The sequence below is a fragment of the Cavia porcellus genome, unplaced genomic scaffold (assembly GCF_034190915.1).
Source record: "Cavia porcellus strain 051 isolate PalLab524CR breed Dunkin Hartley unplaced genomic scaffold, mCavPor4.1 scaffold_17, whole genome shotgun sequence".
NCBI classification, from domain to species: Eukaryota; Metazoa; Chordata; class Mammalia; order Rodentia; family Caviidae; genus Cavia; species Cavia porcellus.
Genome location: NW_026947500.1, coordinates 4,853,714 through 4,873,832, shown reverse-complemented (window position 1 = coordinate 4,873,832; position 20,119 = coordinate 4,853,714). Strand labels below are relative to the sequence as shown.

Here is a 20,119-nt window from a genome sequence, read left to right as displayed (position 1 = left end):
CATTTCCAGCAGTGTTTAGAGGCCTCTCTGTGAGCACAGGGGCTACTCTTCTGAAGAGTTTGTGGAACTGCATTTGGGTCTGTAAGTTGACTCAAGTTGGGAATTGGCTAAGGGCCATCTGTCTTTGTGACTCAAGTTAGACTTAGTTCACTTGGTCTAGAAGTCTTTGTTCATACAGATTACATGAGAATTCAGTAGTCTTCCTATCTGTTTCACTTCTAGGAACAGCATGCTTGACTGGTCAACATCATAGGTCTGCAGTTACGGACTATTACAGCTGCTGACCTGATTCTGTTGCCCACAACAATAACTACATCCCCTTTGCCATTGGCTCCTCTCACTGTGGGTTGCAATAACTGCACTGTGTTTAAGTTTTCTACTTAAATGACTCTGGTTCTCATTATAAAGTTGGCCTACCACCCTTCAAAGATGTTATTTATTTCTCAGAGAAATTGATGAAAGGTATATCTTCTGGACTTGTCCAATGTGGATGAATAGCTTTTGCATGACTAATCCCTTCAAACTTGTTGGCACATCCCTATGACCCCAGCACTCAGAAGGGTGGAGCAGGAGGATTGCCAGAAGTTTGCAGGCCAGTCTGGGCTACATAGTGAGTTCAAAGCCAGCCTGAACTGTATGATGAAACTCTGTCACAAACAAAAACAAGCAAACAAACTCCACTCAAGCATTCCAATCTCTCTAAGCCTTTCAATCCCTTCCCTTACATTATTACACCAAGGGAGGTTGGGGGTCTCCAGTGGAGACATTGTGTCCACCTTTGATTCACGGGTCAGCCAACTGATCAGAGTCCTTTCTAACTCCTTGAGCTGGAACGTTAAATACAGAAACTCTGCTTAGTGAACACATATCAACAAATTCATCCTAATCCAATGTATACTCCTTCTACATCTACATTTCACATCTTAGTAGCAAAATTCACGTAGTTCTCTAGCTGTGCAAAGGAAATTTAGCCTCATAACCTCCCTGTCATAGTTAACCTTTGCTAGAAAAAGCCAATGCCTCCCTGAGCAGGCAGGCCTCATTCATCATCCAAACTAGCAGTGCAAGGTTGATTTACCTGAAACTTTCCTAATCACACCCCTCCTCCAAGACCGATGCAAATCAACAGATTACCAGCTACCAAGTTGCATCAATCATTTTCTTCTAAAGATAAAAGCTATATTTTAAAAAGCTTAAATCCTAGGTTTACTTTCTTTTTTTGGTGATCTGAGTATAGTGGTGCCTGCCTGTAATCCCAGCACTGAGGAGGTACAGGTGGGAGGGTCATCATGAGCTGGAGGCCACGTAGTGAGTTCAAGGCCAGCCTGAAACACACAGTGAGACCCTGTCTCAAAAAACAAAACATAAAATGATAGACTTTTAGAAGATGAGTCCATTATCTTTCCAGCTTTGCTGGCTTACCATATCTTATTCTTTGGTCCAAAGACCTGTCCTCAATTCATCTGGCTCTTTATGAGCTGCAAAGTAAATGGACTTGGGTTCAGGGACATTTGTGGTACTGTGTTCAGGAGCACACTGAGAGTTCAGTCTGGTTATAGGTCTAGAAGTAAAGGGTGGGAGGAGTGGGCCCAGAGGACCGTAAGCATTGCTTTGCTTGGTAACTGCCTCAGAGGAGGCCACTGCCATTTCTTCAGACAATGCAGGGTTAATCCTCTCAGCTGGGCATGGAAAGGCTGCACCCTTTTGTGTGGGGAGGCCACACTGGGAAATTTTTATAAGAAATTGATTGGTTCACAGGAGGTTGAGGATGAGACAGAAGTCACGTGTGCAGTAAGAAAACTGGAAAACGTGGTACAGTCTAAGTTCAAAGGCCTGAGAACCAGGAGTGTTCTTTTTTTTTTTTTTAATATAAATGCAGCAAGTTTGAGACCCATGAAAAGCTGACGTTTCAGTTTAGATCTGAATGCAGGCAAATACCAACGTCTCAGCTCAAGCAGTCAGGTGGTAGGAGCTCCCCCTTACTCTCGGAGGGTCATTTGTTCTAATCAAACGTTTAGCTGATTGGATGAGGACCACTCATTAGAGAAAAGGTGATCTGCTTTACTCAGTCTAGATCCAAAAACACCCTCATGGGCTCACCCACAGGAATGTTTGACCAAGTATCTGGGCAATCCACAGCCACTGAAGTTGACACACAAAACCCATCACACGGAATCTACAGTAAATAGAATTAGAGATGGTGTTCATTTCATTCTCTCACTGTTCCCTCCTGGGAGCAAAATGATTTCAGGGAGGCCAGATCTCCTATTTTTCATATCTTGTTGTCCAAGTGAACATGGACTCTTTTCTGATATATGCTGAGAGAAGCAAAGAAGTGTTTGTCTCCCAGAAGCCCTTGAAATGTATCCTAGTCTCTCACTGCCTCTGACCGGGTCACGTTTCAGTCGCTGCACCAATTATGGTAGCTTGGGTATACGGATACAGTACAACCGATTTAGGTCCATCTCTCCTGCTCAGAATGGAGCCAATCTCACTCAAACCAGCTCAAGAATAAGGGAGAAGTCTGCACAAAGGAAGTCTACAAGTCTGCAAAGTATCCCCAGGAGCAGAGGAATGGATGTTGGTAACAAACGGCATTTGGTAAGGGCACAGCACTAACAGATAAAAAAGGGGGAAGTCTGGAGTGAGCGTGCTTGTGAGAAAAAGAACAAAGATATCTTACGGTTGTAGCACAGGAATATTTTCCATGGTAGAGTGCCAAACTAGAATACTTTCTGATTACTTTTTCTCTCTCTCTTTGAAGAGAACATAGTTTCCTTTTAGACCAGAGAATGTGCTCCAGAGCAGCAGTCTGGGATCAGACTCATTCTTCAGCCTCAGTTTACTGCAATCAGGCCGTCCTCTACCGCAGGATGTAAATGGTCTCTGACTCCAGCGAAGGCCTCTTAGAGCTCAAGAGGTGTCCAAGCAGCAGAGCCTGGCGGAGGGAAAGCGGGAAACATAGACGGCTCCCTGGAAAGTGCTCCCCACGTGGCGCTCTCTTCTACCAAGAGGTAGAAGCCGTGTGGAGGCGAGCCAGTGAGCTCACTCCGTTTGCACGGTGCTCAGATCATGCGGTAAGCGGCATGAACACAGCGGGCGGCAGGGAGAGGACAACAGAGAGCCCTTTGAACGTGCTGATCTCTCCATCAACGCACAGCGCTGCTTCACCCTCACACTCAGCTGCGGCTTGTGCAACTGCGGAAAGGTTTTCGTCTACATTGGGTTTGGGTTTATTAAAATATAAAGCAATAACAAAGCAGAGTACAAAACTGTAGACATGTTTTATATTTACATTTGCCAAATCCATTCCTCTCACCCTTATAGACACAGATGTAGCAGGGGATATAAATGCTGCTTTCAGTGTGCCCATCCTCACCCCCCTGCAAAGCTCTTCTGCTTTGACTGTGTCTACACTACAGTCTCCTAGTTCTCACCCTGACTCACTCTCTCTCTCTCCCTGTCTGTCTCAGTTACTGATTTTCTTCCTACCCTCTAGCAGGCACCAGGTAGAGATATCAGTAGCCAACCAGACAAGACACACTTCCACTCTCATGGCCCAGTTTCCATAGCCGGGAACCCCACCTCAGCGCACCCCAGCTTGTCCAGGTGCCAGGCTTGCCGGCCGCAGTGACTCCACTCTCCCTGGCCTTGGCTGCCATCCTGACAAACGGAACAGGGTGCTCTCATCTCCTGAGGCCTTCTCTCCCGGCAGGCTGTGTTCCCGCAGTCATCTCCTATTTATCCCTCTCAAACTCTGCCGTGACATCTTCCCTGCCCACGCAGATTACACATGCAATCCTTCCTTATTCTGTGCCATGTTTGTACGTTGTCCGTATTCTTCTGCACCTCCCACACCCCATACATAGTGAACCACATGCGTTCAGCAATCTCCTTCATAGCGCTGAGCTCTCCAGGGGCAGAGACACCTCTCTGCTAGCATGAAACAATCATATCACAGAAGGTGACTGGAACTGAAGTACTTGTCACCACTGTTAACCCTTGGTGTAGTGTTTCTTGTTTAACCTTGTTTACTATGGAAAATTCATGAACAAGAAAACTAATGCCTTTTTATCATCTTGTTTTATTTTTAGTTGATAAATTACATATTGTTATCTTAAAAGTAATTGTTCAAGTTACAAAATCAAAGCATAAAAAGTGGCCAATCAAACAATGACAATGCAAACCATTACGTTTGAAGAACTCACAAAAACTTAGTAGCATGGTAATTTATCTTGCACACTTAAACATATATATAGTTATAGCCTTTCTTTCCCTTTCATTATTACAATATCTATTACACATTTTGGATTTATTACTCCTTCAGTTTTTATTATTATTTTTATATTAGAGAGATAATACAATATTTACAAATGTGAGTCTGATTTATTTCACCTATACAAATAGTCTCAAGTTGCCTCCAGTTACCCATAAAAGCCTCAAGATCATCCTTTTTATAGCTGAGTAATATTCCACTGTATAAAAATACCACGTCTTTTTCATCCATTCTGCATCTTGTTTTAAAATTATTAAAGAAATTTAAATGGATTGAACAGTTGTATGTATATTGAAAGACTAGCATGTCTCCAACTGATATTGTATGTGTTAGACTCGAGTTAAAGGTAAAATTTAAATTTGATGTAGAAAGTTATATAAACTACTGATAGAAATGCTATTTGTAGTTACTAAATATTATTTGAAGTAGTGTCAAGACATAATTATAACTTTTCTAAGCTTTTTAACATTGTTATTTAAAATTTTCAAACTTTTTTCTATACTATAATACACATGAAGAGCCATATTTTTGAAAGTTGAGAGGCATGTACTAAATGTGTGTAGCTTTCCCTTTTGTACCCGAGCATCCGTATCCTCTTGTCAGTAGCAACCATCTTAATCTTCTCTTGAAGGCTTCTATGTGTATATAAAATGTTATTTAATATTTAATCCATATTACACAAGTGGGATTATAGTTATTCTTAGCCTACAAATGACTTTAATTTGTCCACTCATCGCAAGGCTGTCTTATTCCCCCCCTGAAAACAATCAATTCTTGGAACACTTCTTCTTTTCTAATTCCTTACTCAAAAATAATTGTTTTTTTTCTTAAGGGCAGTTTTCAACTGGCTGGAATACCAGTGTAGATTCATTGAGAAGATATCTTTTGAAGAAAATAGGTGACAGACAGGTGATATTACCAGGAGGATGTCTACAGGGAGGGCATCCAGGCAGAGGAGTCAGCAAAGCCCATGAGGTGGGCGTGTGCTTGATTTTTTCGAGGACTAGCTAGCAGATCACTGTATTTAGAGTTCAGTAGATCAAGCAATAGAATGGAAGACAAGGACGGGAAGGAACTGAGATGTCCGCTGGTGAAAGGTGCTGTAGGCACTTACCTGAGTGAAGGGAGGAGCTAGTGCAGAGTTTGAGATGGCTGAGAATGGCATGAACTGACTTAGATATAAAGGGTCACCTGCGCTCAGTGGTGGAGCACTCGCCAAGCACGTGTGAGGCCTCGGGCTCTATTCCTAGTTGCATGAAAATGATCAGGTGGTCACCTGCTTACCGCCTGAAAATCGGCTGACAGGGCAAGAGCAGGAGGAGGGCGACGGTCGCAGTGATACGTGTGAGGAGGATGGAGAGGTGGCAGAAGCGGTAGGTGCTGTGTCCTGGGAGCAAACGGGATCTGTTGACATGTGAGACGTGGGCACGTGGGAGAAAGGGGAAGGAGAGTCCAGGGGCCTAACAGTGCAGGGACGTGCCGCCAGCGGTTTGAGGCGACGGCCCCTCATGTCAAGTGTCGGGTGTCTGTTAGATAGAACAATTTCTGAATTTAATTTGTTGTGTGATTTCAGGAAAACTTCTTAAATCCTCTAGGGTTCTTCTGTAAAATGAGAACTCTGTCTCAGAAGTACTTCAAAGAGACTTTTAATATTTTTTGATTGCAGATTTTAATTGGCTGAGGTGTTTTAGAGCTGAAATACATGATTCCTTGTGTGTACTGACCCAGGTTAAATCTTAGTTTTTAATATTAAATGGAGTGGTCAGAGTAAGCTACCTTGAAAAGATGACTTTTTGAAAAGGAAGATAAGAAATTAGCCATGAAGGTGTCTAAGAAAGTATGTGCCAAGCAGAGAAAAATGGCCAAGGAGCCCGGGGGAAAGAGAGGGCTTGGGCAGCAAAAGCCAATTTAATAAGTGTGGGTTAAATGAGGCTCAGGTGTGACCGACAAACCCACAAAGGGAAGAGGCGTTTCACAGCTTCACGGAATCAAGTTAGTAGAGCACCAAACAGCTTGTAGAAAACAATTTGATGATGCAAGCATAAGTGAACCAGAAGCAAGTATTATTTCCCTTCTTAAATTTCTCTGGAGAAAAGCTCAGGCCTACAATTCTTGGTAAATATGCTTTAGGTCATTTTTTACCCTTTCAGCCTCAAGAAATTTAACTTACAGTCCTTGTAAACAACCTCAAATTTGGCAATAATGAAGCAATGTGTTTAAAAATTAATGCTGATTAAAAGATTCGTTAAGTACATATACCTGCTTCCTAAAGTGAATGTAACATGTACTAATTAATAAAAAAAAGTAACGCCAATTGAATCGGTGAACAGGCAACAATTAGAAAACTTAAGTCCAATCATAGTGAACTTCCTTTGTTTAAAGTAGTTAAGAGTTAAATCTAAATGAACAAGAGAGATTTCCTAATGGCACATACAACATATTCTCAATTTTGCTGTTTTCCAGAATTCATACAGTTTTTATCATTTGAAGCAGGCCAAAATATATCTTTTTTCCTACTTCTGTAATTAAAATCTGCTGACATGTACCAGGAAGCTGGAAAAACTGATGTAAATGCAACCGTTACTTTAGAGGAGGGGTGAAGCTTTTCCCGGCCTCCTGGGGCTACGGTGATTGCAGTGTGAAGGAGAAAATGGGCGAGAGGAGGAAGGGTTGATGAGTGAATGTGGATGGCATGTGTGGAATGCGAGGGGAGGTAGATCGGGAGTCCCAGATCACGTATCTGTACAGAAGATAGAAAACCCTCCCCGAACCTTTACTGTGTGACGAGAAACACGGGTTACACACGCGTCACATCTTTCTTTCCTTGATGAATAAATGTATAGCAACCTGGCAAAATGTTTTTAGATGAAAATATATTTCCTTACCTTCTACTTTCTAGTTTTGTAAAGGCAAGTTTCACTCCCAGGATACTTTTTCTTATCTTTTCAAGGAATTTACTAATTCTGTCTGGAAGCCTGTAAGATTTTTGTCTTTATTCTTTAGCTAATAACAACAAGAAATATTTAAGCAAGCCTACTCTGAATCAGGGAATATTTAAAGCATTTCACATATATTAGTGTATTAAATCATCCCAGCAATATTTTGAAACTATTTCAATTGCTATACCTATTTTATAGGTGAAAAAACTGAGGAAAAGAAGTTGAGTAACTTGTCATGTATAAGCAAAATAATATCCAGTGGAGGTTAGGGTAACTTGTAATTTGCTCAGAAGGAAAGGAGAACTAGGGAAGGAGGCGAGGGAAAGGAAGAAAGGGAAAAGAGAAAGATGTGAGAAATGAAGGATGAAATGGAAACAAAGTTTTGTAAATCAGGAAGGGAAGAAGGATTTAAGGGAGGGGAGGGGAATGGGGAAAACAAGAGGTCCCAAGGCACATCAAGCACAGGCACAGATTCCCTATGAAAAATGTGATCGATGTGTATATCTAAACTGTACCAATAAAAAAATAAATTGTACCAATCAACTTTAAAAAAAGGGATAACTTGTAAAAAGAAGAGGACATAGCAGCTTAGACAGGCTGTTAAAGCTGCTGTAGACACTGGTTTGTAGAACGCGGGAAATCTGAAAAGAGCAATTGGGTTGGGGATAGGGAGTTGAATTAAACCAGGACATGCTCCGGGCTTTGGGCAGGGAGACTGACTTGGTGTAGATCCTATCTCTTCTTTTTCAAAACCTAATCAGGAAACAGCAGCGTGTTTGCCATGGCTCCTGCAGCCTCTCACGTCGCCTCTGTGAACACTGACGTCTCTGTTTGGTCACCTGGCCCCTGACACCCACCCCAGGTTTGGAGAATGCGCCAGCTACCCTCGCCTCCTCCCTGCATAAACCACGCAGCCATCCTGGCCCTAGTTTATCAAGAGTGTGGGTGACATCAAGTGTGAGTGGCTGGGAGACGCCAATGTTTAACCTGGAGGAGCCAGGCTTTGGGGAGGGTGGGGAGGTGAAGGCCACCATTGATAGAGACCTCTCCAAATATTTGGAGAGCCGGCAAATGAAAGAAGCCTGGGCCTGAGGGCAGAGGCAGGGGTGGGTGGGGGGAGAAGTCAACAGAGAAACAGGGACAGCCAGTAGCAATTCAAGCGACACGCCCCCAAAGCACTGGTTTTCTGCTTTAGAGAAAAATCAGTTATTCACAATAAAAACTCACCTATTTCAAGGGTACATTTTCTGACGAATTTTGACACGTGAACACACTCAGCTCACTGACTTCCCTGCAGGACAGCACAGTTTTGTCTCTAGGATGCTCTCTTTTGCTGTGGTCTGACCACCCATGTCCATCCCCAGGCCTAGACAAGCACGAATCTGATTTTGGACTTTCTAGAATTTCTTTCTTTCTTTCTTTCTTTCTTTCTTTCTTTCTTTCTTTTTTATTTTTTTTTTTATTTTAAAGGGGGTAAAATTAAACACAACAAAACAGAACAAAATAGGACATAAGAAAGCAATGTAAGAAATATAAATTTCAAAGCTAGATGACCTGAGATCTTCATAGCTATCATATTGTCTCTTGTTTTCTTCCAAATAGTTGTCCATGTCTTTGCATACAGAGAATTCATACAAAACAACATAGTATAAAACTGATCCCAACAGAATGAGGAAGGCATTTTAGGTCTTCAAAACCAGACAACGGGGAAGTCACCAACGGCTGTCGTAGAGTCTCTTGTTCTCTTCAAAATAGCTATCCATACTTTCATGTATATTGAAGTTCAACAAAACAAAACAGGCAGTGGGGGAAGGGTTGCTTGGTTTCCCGGTGCTCCAGGTCCCAGCATGGCTCGTTCTGGATCTCCGGAGCCTGCCAGGCTCACAGTGCTCACCAGGTGGAGGGTGGGGTTGTTTCAAGCTGTTTCTTTCTAATGAATTGACCATTTCACTGCCCAAGTTCTGAAAAGGCCAATAGATCATAGAGAGACATCTCTTTAGGCTCCTGCTTGAAACCAACAGTGTCAGGAAGCTGTCAGCCTTCATTCAGGGCCAGGATTTTCTAGAATTTCATATAAATGTAATCATACACTTTGTGTCTGCTTAACGTAGAGCATATTATATCTCTTAATTATAGAAATCTTTAATTTTTTCAATAGCCTTTTATATTTTTCATTGAATAGATTTAATAAATTTTACTATAGGTCTAGTGAATTTTTGTAAAAAATAACCTTAAGATATATATACATAAATACATATTAAATTACATATATAATTATCCTCAATTATATATATAATTATATATAATTAAGATAGAAGATAGAAAGATAGATATGTCAGAGAGACAGAGAGATAGATTGATATGTCAGACAGATAAATGACAGATGGATAGATAGATAATGTCAGAGCTGGATATTGAATCCAGAAAACACTGAGCTACATCATTGGCTCTTTTTATGTAATCCTCAGTCAGGTTCTAAGTTGCCAGGCTGGTCTCAAACTTGTGATTCTCCTGTCTCAGCCCCTCGAGTAGCTGAGAGTACAGCACTGGGACTATAGTCCCCACTGTGACCAGCACTATATTATGATTCTGATGCTGTTATAATGTTGCAAGAGTTATTTCAGATTTTTAATCTTTAGCTGTTTGTTGCTAGTATGATGATTGATTTATTTACTAAATCTGGCTTGGAGATTTTTAACATTTTCCTTGTACAAACTTATGTTCTCTGTGAATAAATACTGGCTTATTTCTTCCTTTGAAATGAGTGCCTTCTATTTACTTCCCAGCTTTCTTCTACTGATTAGAACCTCCAAAACCATGTTGGAGTAAAGGGAGTGAACATTGTTTTTTTTTTTTTTTTTTAACCTAGTTATACACAAAAGGCATTTAACCTTTCACCATTAAGTTTGGTGCTAGCTGTAGGATTTTATAGATGCTCTTTTCAAGAAACAATTTATATGTCATTGATGTCTGTTATTCATTTCTACTCCTAGCATTATTATTACTTTATTTCTGCGTATGTGCTTAATTACTTCTTTTTCTTGAAGTATAATCTTAGAATATTTGACTTGTTTTATTTGTAACAAAATAAAGAAGAAACAAACAATATTTAGCATTTTAAAGCTGTAAATGTTCTTTGCATTCTGAACTAAATGGCCTAATAAATTCTATTTTTAAAAATTTATTTATTCATTTGGTTTTTTGAGATAAGATCTCGCTAAGTAATTCAGGCTGGCCTTCCACTCACGATGTAGCCCAGGTTGTCCTTGAACTCATGATGAACCTTCTGCCTCAGCCTCCTGAGCACTGGGATTACAAGCAGGTGCCACCACACCTGGCTACATTGTCAGCATACTATGTTTTCATTTTTATTATTAAAATATATTCAGCTTATTTTGTGATTTCTTCTTTGAGTTATTCAAAATTGTGCTGATTAATTTCTAAATATTTAGGAGAGGGGTTTCAAGAATATATTTTCCATTGATTTCTAATATAATTCTGTTGTGTTTTAGAATATATGTGTGTATATTTCATGCTTTAAAACTTACTCAGACTTTCTTTAAGACCCGGAATATAATCTACTGATGCACATGGTCCATGGGCACTTGAACAGAATATATATTCTCTTACAAGAGGGTCAGTATTCTTTCTGTCTACTTGTTCTATCAACTATTAAAATGGAACTGTCAAGTATGATGTAATGAGGTGCTATAATCTTACAGGGTCCCATCATGTGAGCAGTCCATTACTGACCAAAACTTTATTCAGCACATGAATGAATATGTAATGCAAAATTTCCCATTTTAATAATATTTGTATACATAATTATGCCATCATCACTATGTACTTCTAGAATTTTCATCATCCCTAATAGAAATTTAGTACCTGTCAAGTCATAAATTCAGAACTCCCCAACCCTGAATCCCAATAATTTATTCTTTTTTTTTTTAAATCTGTACCGGGGATCGAACTTGTGCTTGCAAGGTAGGTGCTTATGCTGCTGAGCTAAATCCCCAGCTCCTAGTTTGTATTCTTATGTCTATGACTTTGCGAATTCTAAGTACCACTAGTAAGTGGAATACTTATTCTCTTCTGTCTGCCTTATTTCATTTAATATAATCTTTTATTATGCTCAATGTGTTGAGCATGTGTTGGAATTTTATTTCTTTTCATAGCCAAGTATGATTCCATGGAGTGTATATATCAGTTCAGTTCAGCCTTTTTGTCCTGATAATTTTTGGTCTTTATTTGGAATGTTAGGACAACTTGACTTTTGCATAATTATCGCAATATTTAGTTTGAATTTACCATTATGCCATTTTTTTCTACTTGCCTAGTTTCTTTTTTCTTCCCTTTTTCCAGATTCTTTTGGATCAACTCTAAAAATAATCATTTAGCAATAAATATATGAAAAAATTTTCAGCATCTCTGACCATTAGAGAAACACAAATGAAAACAACACTGAGATTTCATCTTACTCCAGAAAAAAGGACTGTCATTCAGCAATCAAATAATAACAAATGCAGGGGCTGGGAGTTTAGCTCAACAGCATAAGCACCTGCTTGGCAAGTGCGAGGTCGTGAAATCAATCCTCGTTACCAAATAAGAATAATAGTAATAATAATAATAATAACAACAACAAATGCTGGCAAAGCTGTGGGGAAAAAAGAACTCTTCTACATTAGTGGTAGGAACATAAACACAGTGGAAATCAGTATGGAGCGTCCTCAAAAAAATAAAAATAAAAATTCCATTCAACCCAGTTATATGTATACTCTTTTAGGTATCTGTACCCAAAAGTTAAGGATTTCATATTATAGTGACACAGGCATACTTATGTTTATAGCAGGACAACTTATGACAATTAAGTCTTGGAAGCAGTCTATATATGTCCAGTAACAGGTGAATAAAAATATATATATATACACATACATTTCTTATACACACATATATATTTATATGTATGTATGTATGTGTCTATCTGTATATATCTGCCCTCAAGAGGATGAATTTGAATAATGTGCAGGAAAATGGATGTATCCAGAGTTCATATTTCTAAATGAAATAAATCAGATATACAAGTTTAAATATTGCATGGTTTCTCTTATATGTGAGAATCAAAGTGTAAATAACTTACAGAGCAAACAGAAAGATCTTTTACAAATCAGAAGGGGATCTAGAAATGGAACCAGGAGAGAAAGCAAAAAGAATTAAAATGTGTTATGGGTAGGACCAACATCCTACAATGAATATAGTTATGTACCTCAAATACGTGCTAATAAATTTATTTTAAAAAATTAAAACACATATGTCTTTAACAAAACAAAAAGTAAAAAGAATCATTTCATTCAAAAGAATCTCCTCATCTCTTTTGATTGAAAATTTTCTTTTCATATTTCTTATGGTTTAGGTCTGCTGGCAATGAATTTTCTCAACTCCTAATGGTCTGAAAAGTTTGTATATTATCTTCATTTGCAAATGGATTTATTCTGAGCATCATTCTTGGTAAATATTCTAATTCTTTCATTACTTTAAAGATGTCATTTTGGCTTCCAAAATTTCTTACTAGCCCCCCACCCGCCTTTTTTTCCTGCCTTTTTGAGACACAGTTTCACTGAGTCCAGGCTGGCCTTGAACTCCTCAGCCTCCCGAATGTAGGAATTATAGGCCACCAGGACCAGCTCTGGTTTTCATTTTTATTTTTGTTTTTCTCTGTGTGATGTACTTCTTTTTTTCTCTGCCTGATTCTTAATTTTTTTAAATCACTGTTTTCTACAATCGGATTGTGTTGTTCTTTAGTGAACTGTTAAATGTCTGCTTGAGGTTGTTAAACTTGCAAGATATTTGGATTTGTAATTTTAATCAAATTTGGAAAAATTGTCAATATTTATAATATTACTTTCCTTTGTAATTTTTCTGCTTTTTTGGGAATTCCAACTGTATTACTCAGGGTTCACTAGTGGAACAAATTTAATATAGAATATGTATGTGTATGACACATAAAGGATTTATAAGGTGGGCTTATCATGGTGCCTGAGGACCAGGGTAGAAAAACACAAAAGAGCAGCAGAGCTGGGGAATCTAGTAAAAGCTGAATTCCTTGTGCTCACCGTGGAGTCCTGTGTGAAGGAAGCTGACCTGTCTGCAGCAGAAGGCCGAAGAGTCTGCACTGGAAGCGTGGAGACGGAGGTCCAAAGGCAGTAGTTAGGACAGGAGCTCTTCAGAGGAGGTGGAAGGAAGACCTTCTTCTTTCTCTTTTCGTCCCATCCAAGCTACAGGGTGGGTCTTCTGTCTTCAGGAAGTCAATCTTCCTCACACATTGAAACTGTGTTTAGCCAATCTGCTGTCATTTCTTATTCAAGTTGGTACCACAGATATCACATTAACCATATATATATATATATATATATATATATATATATATATATAGTTATCGTTCCAAGTGACACTAATACTCTGTTCATTTTTTTCTCTTCTTCTCTGTGTGCTTCCTGTTGCATTGTTTCTGCTGTTGACATTAGTGTGTGAGTCTTTTTAAGCAGTATTTAATATGCTGTTAAATCTCTTCTAGTGAATATTTTATTTAATCAATCTATATTTTATCTAAACAAATTTTACCTTATTTTAATATTTTTCTTTCTATACATTTATGTTGCCCTAAATCTTTGAGAATACAATGGGAGTTCAAAATAGCTATTTTGGCACATGTGCTAATTCTTTCATCTGTATTATTTTTCAATCTGTTTCCATTTTCTAATTTGAATCATATCTTCTCTTATGATTTTGAAAATTGGCTCATGGTTGTGAATTTTACATTGGCTAGTACTGGATTTTGTTGTATTCTTTTAAAGAATATTAAGCTTTTGGGCTGAGCAGTTAATTTTGCTGGTTACTTTTTATCTTTTCTGAGGCTTGTCTTAAAGCCATTTTTCCTGAACTGTTAGAATAACAATTATGGAGTGAATTCAATCTCCTTCCTAAACTGTAACCGTCAAGGATCCCACATCATGACTAAGAACTTTATACATCTTCCCCATTCTGGATGGAGGATATTTTAATTAAAATATATTGATCCCATCTGATTTCTGGGACTTGTGCATTTTACAGCTTCTCCGTACTTAGTCTCTACTTGAAAGATTTTGTTGTCCACCAAAGAGGAGTTTCACTCAGGAAGAACTCAGGGGCCTCCCCTGTATGCTTCTGGACCTCTTTTTCTGCTTAGCTCTCTCCTTTTCTTGGATCTGCCTTAAGAGTATAAACTACTTCAATCCACACAAACAGATCTCCATTTCCTCAGCTTGAAAAGATTCTGCATTCCTTTTCCGTGCGCTGTCCTTTGAAAACTTCCTCAAGGTAGTAATCTAGGACATTCAAAAGGATGAATTCTCTCAGGCCTCTCGTTCTGCACTGTCTGTGATTAATGTCTGAAAATTATTGTATTTTACCTAATTTTTCTAGTTGTTTATTATGAGGAGGCAATGTCTGTAGCAGTTAATCCTTCATAGGTAGAAATAAATTCACCTTTTCAAAATTCTCAGGATGTTAAATTGATATGGCAGATAAGATCAATGAAATGCATTGGAAGCAGCATAAAAGATGTTATGGAAATATTAGAGGCCAGGTCATGAGACTTGAAAATAAAGTCGAAGACAGCCTCTTTTTGAAAAGACTATCCTCTCCCCCTCCACTTTCCCCTTCTGTACAACTATGCACTTAGTGAAGGTGTTCGATAATTATTTTTGAAACTCAAAATGCATTGCTAAGAGTAATTTTTAAATGACTCAAACACAGTGATAGCAAAATCTATAAAGAGTTTTAAGTTTCTCCTCTGTGCATCACATTGCCTGGTTTTGTTTTTTTTTTTTGTTGCTGTTGTTTAAGTCTCTGGTTTATCAAATATCCATTTGAAGTTCTTGATTTGGTAACGGATAAGATGTATTATGCATACATTCTCTTCTCTTAAGGAATAAATCATTCTGCTGTAAGTATAAACTGGAAAACAGCAAAAGAGATTTCCTTCCTCCATCCATGAGTTGATGGGAGTGGTGTGGGTTTTGCTATGTTATCAAGCTGACAAACTGGACAGTACAATTTTCACATTGTTTCTGGCCATTCAAATTTTTTCTAAATAAATGGGTTCCTGCTTTCCAAGCCTCAGCCAACAACGCTGACATTGTCTCAGTCCATGAAACTTACCACGTAGATTACATCTATGCAGTACTCAAACAGCACAATCATTGGCCCATGTGCCAGAAATATAAATATGATTTTACAGTTGCCTTTAAAGCACTCTTTCCAGCACTGATTCCGCACACAACGAAACACATTTGCAGTTTTTATCTTCTTAGACAGATTCAAACACATTTACCTCAAATAGAAATATGTAACGTATGACCCATAAACTAGTCTTTTTGCTAGTAAGACATTCTTGCTTCTTTTCAGATAATATCACCTATTTTTTTTAAAGCAATGTTACACTATTTGCATTGTTAAGATATAAAATCAGTCCAAAGCAAAATGTGCCTTGGAAGTCCTTCACTGATTTGTTTTTGTAGAACAGCTGGAGGTGAGGCCCACTGTACTAATCAAGTCCAGTTGCTGCTGGTCGAGTTGCACATTCAGGAAATTCATAATTAGGTGGTTATATCCCTTGAGTTTCCCTTGATGTATTCTTTACAACTCTCAGAATTGTCTTTTCTTTTGTCATTCAAACAACCAAAAAGAAAATAAAGCCCCAAACATTAGAGGAAAAGAGAAATTCAAATTGAATTTTAAACAGTGACATCCTAAAATAAATTTGTTTTTATGGTGAGCCCTGTTTAAAAAATAAAAAGTCATGGATATGTTCATGGTGTGTGTGTGTGTGTGTGTGTGTGTGTGTGTGTGTGTGTGTGCATGTGCGCATATGTGTAATTCTCAGACACATTACAAAACTATTAAAACATCTAAAAATGGTTTCTCCTTAAAAATGACTCTCTAGAAAGTTCGTCTTCTTATGTTTTGATTTCAGAGAGTGTGGATTTGAGTTCAACTGGAACCACCTGGACTTCAAGCATTAAATTTTAACTTCTGATGCAGATTGTATACATTTCTTTATACTATCTGCTACTTTCCCCTCACTTGACAATATTAAATAATTAAAACTATGCTATAACTTGTATCTGAGTCAATCCCTTGTTGGTTTTTAACATTACTCAGTTTTTATCCAAAATCTGGATAATGTATATTTCAAATAAGTCATATATCTTGAGATCTTTAATTCTTTATTAGGCAATCTTAGGGGAAATGAAGAAAGAAAAATGCTTTATGAGATGAACAGTTGTGAGATGTGGATATCAGTATTTTCCTAATAATTCTATATTACTACCGGTTGACTTGCTGGTCTAATAGAAATAGAGGTTCAAGTCATATGCTAGTTGAGCAAAAATTAGAATGAAATAGATCACCTCAAAAAGTTAAATATAGAATTACAATGACCCAGCAATTACACTCATGATACATACCACCAAATATTGAAAATAGATACTTAAACAAATATTTGCACACAAATTTTCATAGCAACATTATCCACAATAACCTCAAAGTTGGAAAAAACCCAAATTTCCAACAATATAGAAAGGATTAACATATTGTAGTATGCAATCATTCTTTAGTATCATTTGCTTCAGGATTCTCCATCTATTTCAAAATCCATAGATAATTCTCATATATAAAATGATATAATATTTGCATAGAATTTACATCCATTTCCTAAATATTTAAACAATATCTAGATTAATTATAATACCTAATACAAAGCCCAAACCTCACTTTTTTTGTGTGAATTCCACATAGTACCTGGTTCATGGCAAATTCTGGTTTTACTTTTGGAGTTTTCTGTATTATTTTCAAATATATTTTGATCTGCAGCTGGTTGAATCTGCACAGGTGCAGTTGCAGAGGTGCAATACAGAGTTACAGAGGGTCAGTCCTATACATAAAATGGAGTGAAGGGCTGATACCTGCTACAGTGCAGGTGAACCTTGAAAACATGCTAAGCGAAAGAAGCCAGATAGAAAAGGTCACACATCATTCCACTTATATGAAAAACGCAGACTGGGAAATCTGTAGAGAATGAAGATAGTTTGGAAGTTGTCAAGTACTGGGGTGAGAGAGTAATGGACCCTGACTGCTGAATGAGTATGGGATTTTACGAGGGGTGATAATGTTTTGGAGCACGATAGACGTGGTGATTGCTTAGTAATATGAATGTGATAAATGCCACTGAACCGTTCATTTTTAAATGGTTCATTTTAGGCTGCATGAATTTTACCTCTATAACAGAGTAAAAGTTTAAAAAAGAGGAAAGAAAAAAGAATGTATATATTTTCTGTAAGGGCTCAGTACTTCTAAGAGGCTACCGTACTTGATATTCCTAGGGAGTTGTAGGTAGGATTGTCATTTTTGGTCCTTTGCTTTCTTAAAACCCCCCAAAACAATTAGAAATATTTATTCACACAGCAGGCACACGTGTTGTAAACACTGCTGTCACCATGTGAGTAGGCTGGGTAGACTTGGGACAGGCTACCATCCCTGCCCTGCTATGATCTGAGACATGCTTGGGGCAGGAGCTAATCTTTGACTAACAACTCACACCAGAGCAAGCAGCCATAGCATAAATTTGAGTAGGAAAGATGCTAGAAATAACTAAGAAGATACAGGGGCAAGACAGAGGAGACTTTCTGGATTAAAAAGCAAAATAATAATAATAAATTTTTAAAAATTCCACTAGTAAAGAAAATAGCTACTGCTGAAATCTAGCTAGTAGCCTGGAAACTGGATCAAGAAATACTGCCGGGGATTTAGCTCGGTGGAGCAGTGTCTGCCTGGCAAGCATGAGATCCTGAGTTCAATTCCCAGTACCCCTCAACAAAAACAAAAACAACAGACAAACAAAAAGACAGAGAAAGAAAAGAGATATTTCAAAGCTCAGAATGACAATAACTGCTTATTGAATGACAATAATTGCTTAATAATTGTCAGCAAATCCTGAGACAGAGAACTTGGAGATGAATATGAAGGGATATGGGAATGAATAATTATGAGAGTTCCAAGAGGGAGAAAATAAAACCCATGATGCATACATGTGAGAAGATGAAGTAAAAACAAAGTGAACCATCCAAACAAAGATGACCTGGAACGGGGGAAGGATATTAAGCTTTAGGCAGGAACGATACGAAAAGATTACATATACACACACATATGGTCATGTATATTTTACACATATAAAACTTTTGAACTGCAAAGATAAAGATAACAATCTTATTCATTCTGTGTAGAAGCTCGTAGGTGACTTATGAAGGAAAAAGGATTTAGGCTGGCATTACAGTTATCCTTTGCAACCCTGGCAGCTGGAAGGCGGTGGAATACATTTTCAAATTCAATATGTTTTTTCCTGTCAGAGTGAAAGAAGGGTACTATATTTAGAGATATGTAATGGTTTGGAGAAGTTAAACATTATGAATCTGGGGAAAATAATAGAAAACTACATTATAAAAAAGACTAGGAAATGGGATAGACTAGTGAAGGGGAGAAAGCCGTAGGGACCAAGGAACCTTGATAACGAACTGAAGACGAGAGGACAGTGACACACTGGACCGTGCAGCCCTTGTACAAAGTAAAGACTTGAGGAGTAGAGACACCTACTGAAAGGAAAGTTCCAATAACAATTTTGAATTTCAAGAACTCATCTGCTTCAGTAAAACCGACGACTTGTGGTAAAAGAAGGGCTTGAGAAAGAAGGAGGCAAAAAATACTCTGAAAGCTCCATTTTTTAGAAACAGAGGAGGAGAAACTGTGATCAGTGTCTTCCTCAAGTTGCCTGTTACAGGTGGAGAACACACTGAAGAAGTGAGACTTTTCAGGGGGAGAAAGGTGGTATTTTCTCCTAACGAAAGAGAAGCATCTGATTACATATGACAGGTGGGAAAGCAGGACACAGGAAAGCGGGAAAGGACACAGTTTCAGAGAGTGTGTGAAATTAACACACAACGTGGAATTTAAGTCTTAAAATCTCTAAACTGAAAAAAGAGGGACATATCATAATGATAAAAGACAGCTTATGGATAACATGAAAGACACAGCCTTGTGTGCATAAAAAGTGTAGCACCTAAACAAATTTAAAAACTACCAGCCGACCGGGAATGTGGCTCAACGGGTGGAGTATTTGCCCAGGATATTCAAGATCCTGGGCTTGACCCCAGAACCGCATAACAAAACAAGGCAAAAGAAATTTCTAAAAAATGTAATGATGAAAAGTAATATATTAGTAAAAATCCTGAGCCTCAGAATTGGCCAAGTGTGATGGACAGATGGACACACAAATACATACATACGTGTCCTTATATACATACCATATATACAAAGAAGAGTTAAATAATACAATCATGAAGCTTGACTTTATATGGATACAGATGGTCCTCACTGTTTGCCAATTTGTCTCCTTGCTAAAATTTATAATCACTAATCCAGTATCTGAGACACTTTTCTTATAATTATTAAGTCGTATTAGCTGAACGGATTAATGGATTTCTCTGTGACATTTTCATAACATGCATATATAGTGCTTTGTTTCAGTTTACTCTCCTTAATACCTTTTCCTCCCCTCACCAGTCTCCTTCCTCTTCCCTGTTTGTTCCCTTGCTACTTTGTCAGATTTGAGACACTTTTTTTTAGTCATTTGAGACACTTAGAGTTTCCTAGAGTGCACATTCCCAGGCTGAGATCAAACAAGGTGGCACTTCCCTACTATAAACAAGTGTCCTTTTTTGCAGTTCTATTTGGTGCCATATTTTCTGCATTTTTGTGCTTTTTGTTGATGATTTTGCTGTTCAAAATGGTCCCCAAACAGTGCCAAAGTACCGTG

General features: G+C 38.2%; 1 non-coding gene across 1 annotated transcript; it reads right to left on the bottom strand.

Annotated features, from left to right (window-relative positions):
* Window positions 1–9,133: 9,133 nt before the first annotated feature.
* LOC111755134 (small nucleolar RNA SNORA2/SNORA34 family) lies at window positions 9,134–9,270 on the bottom strand. Its single transcript, XR_002789715.1, has one exon. It is a non-coding gene; the product is annotated as a small nucleolar RNA SNORA2/SNORA34 family (small nucleolar RNA).
* Window positions 9,271–20,119: the final 10,849 nt, after the last annotated feature.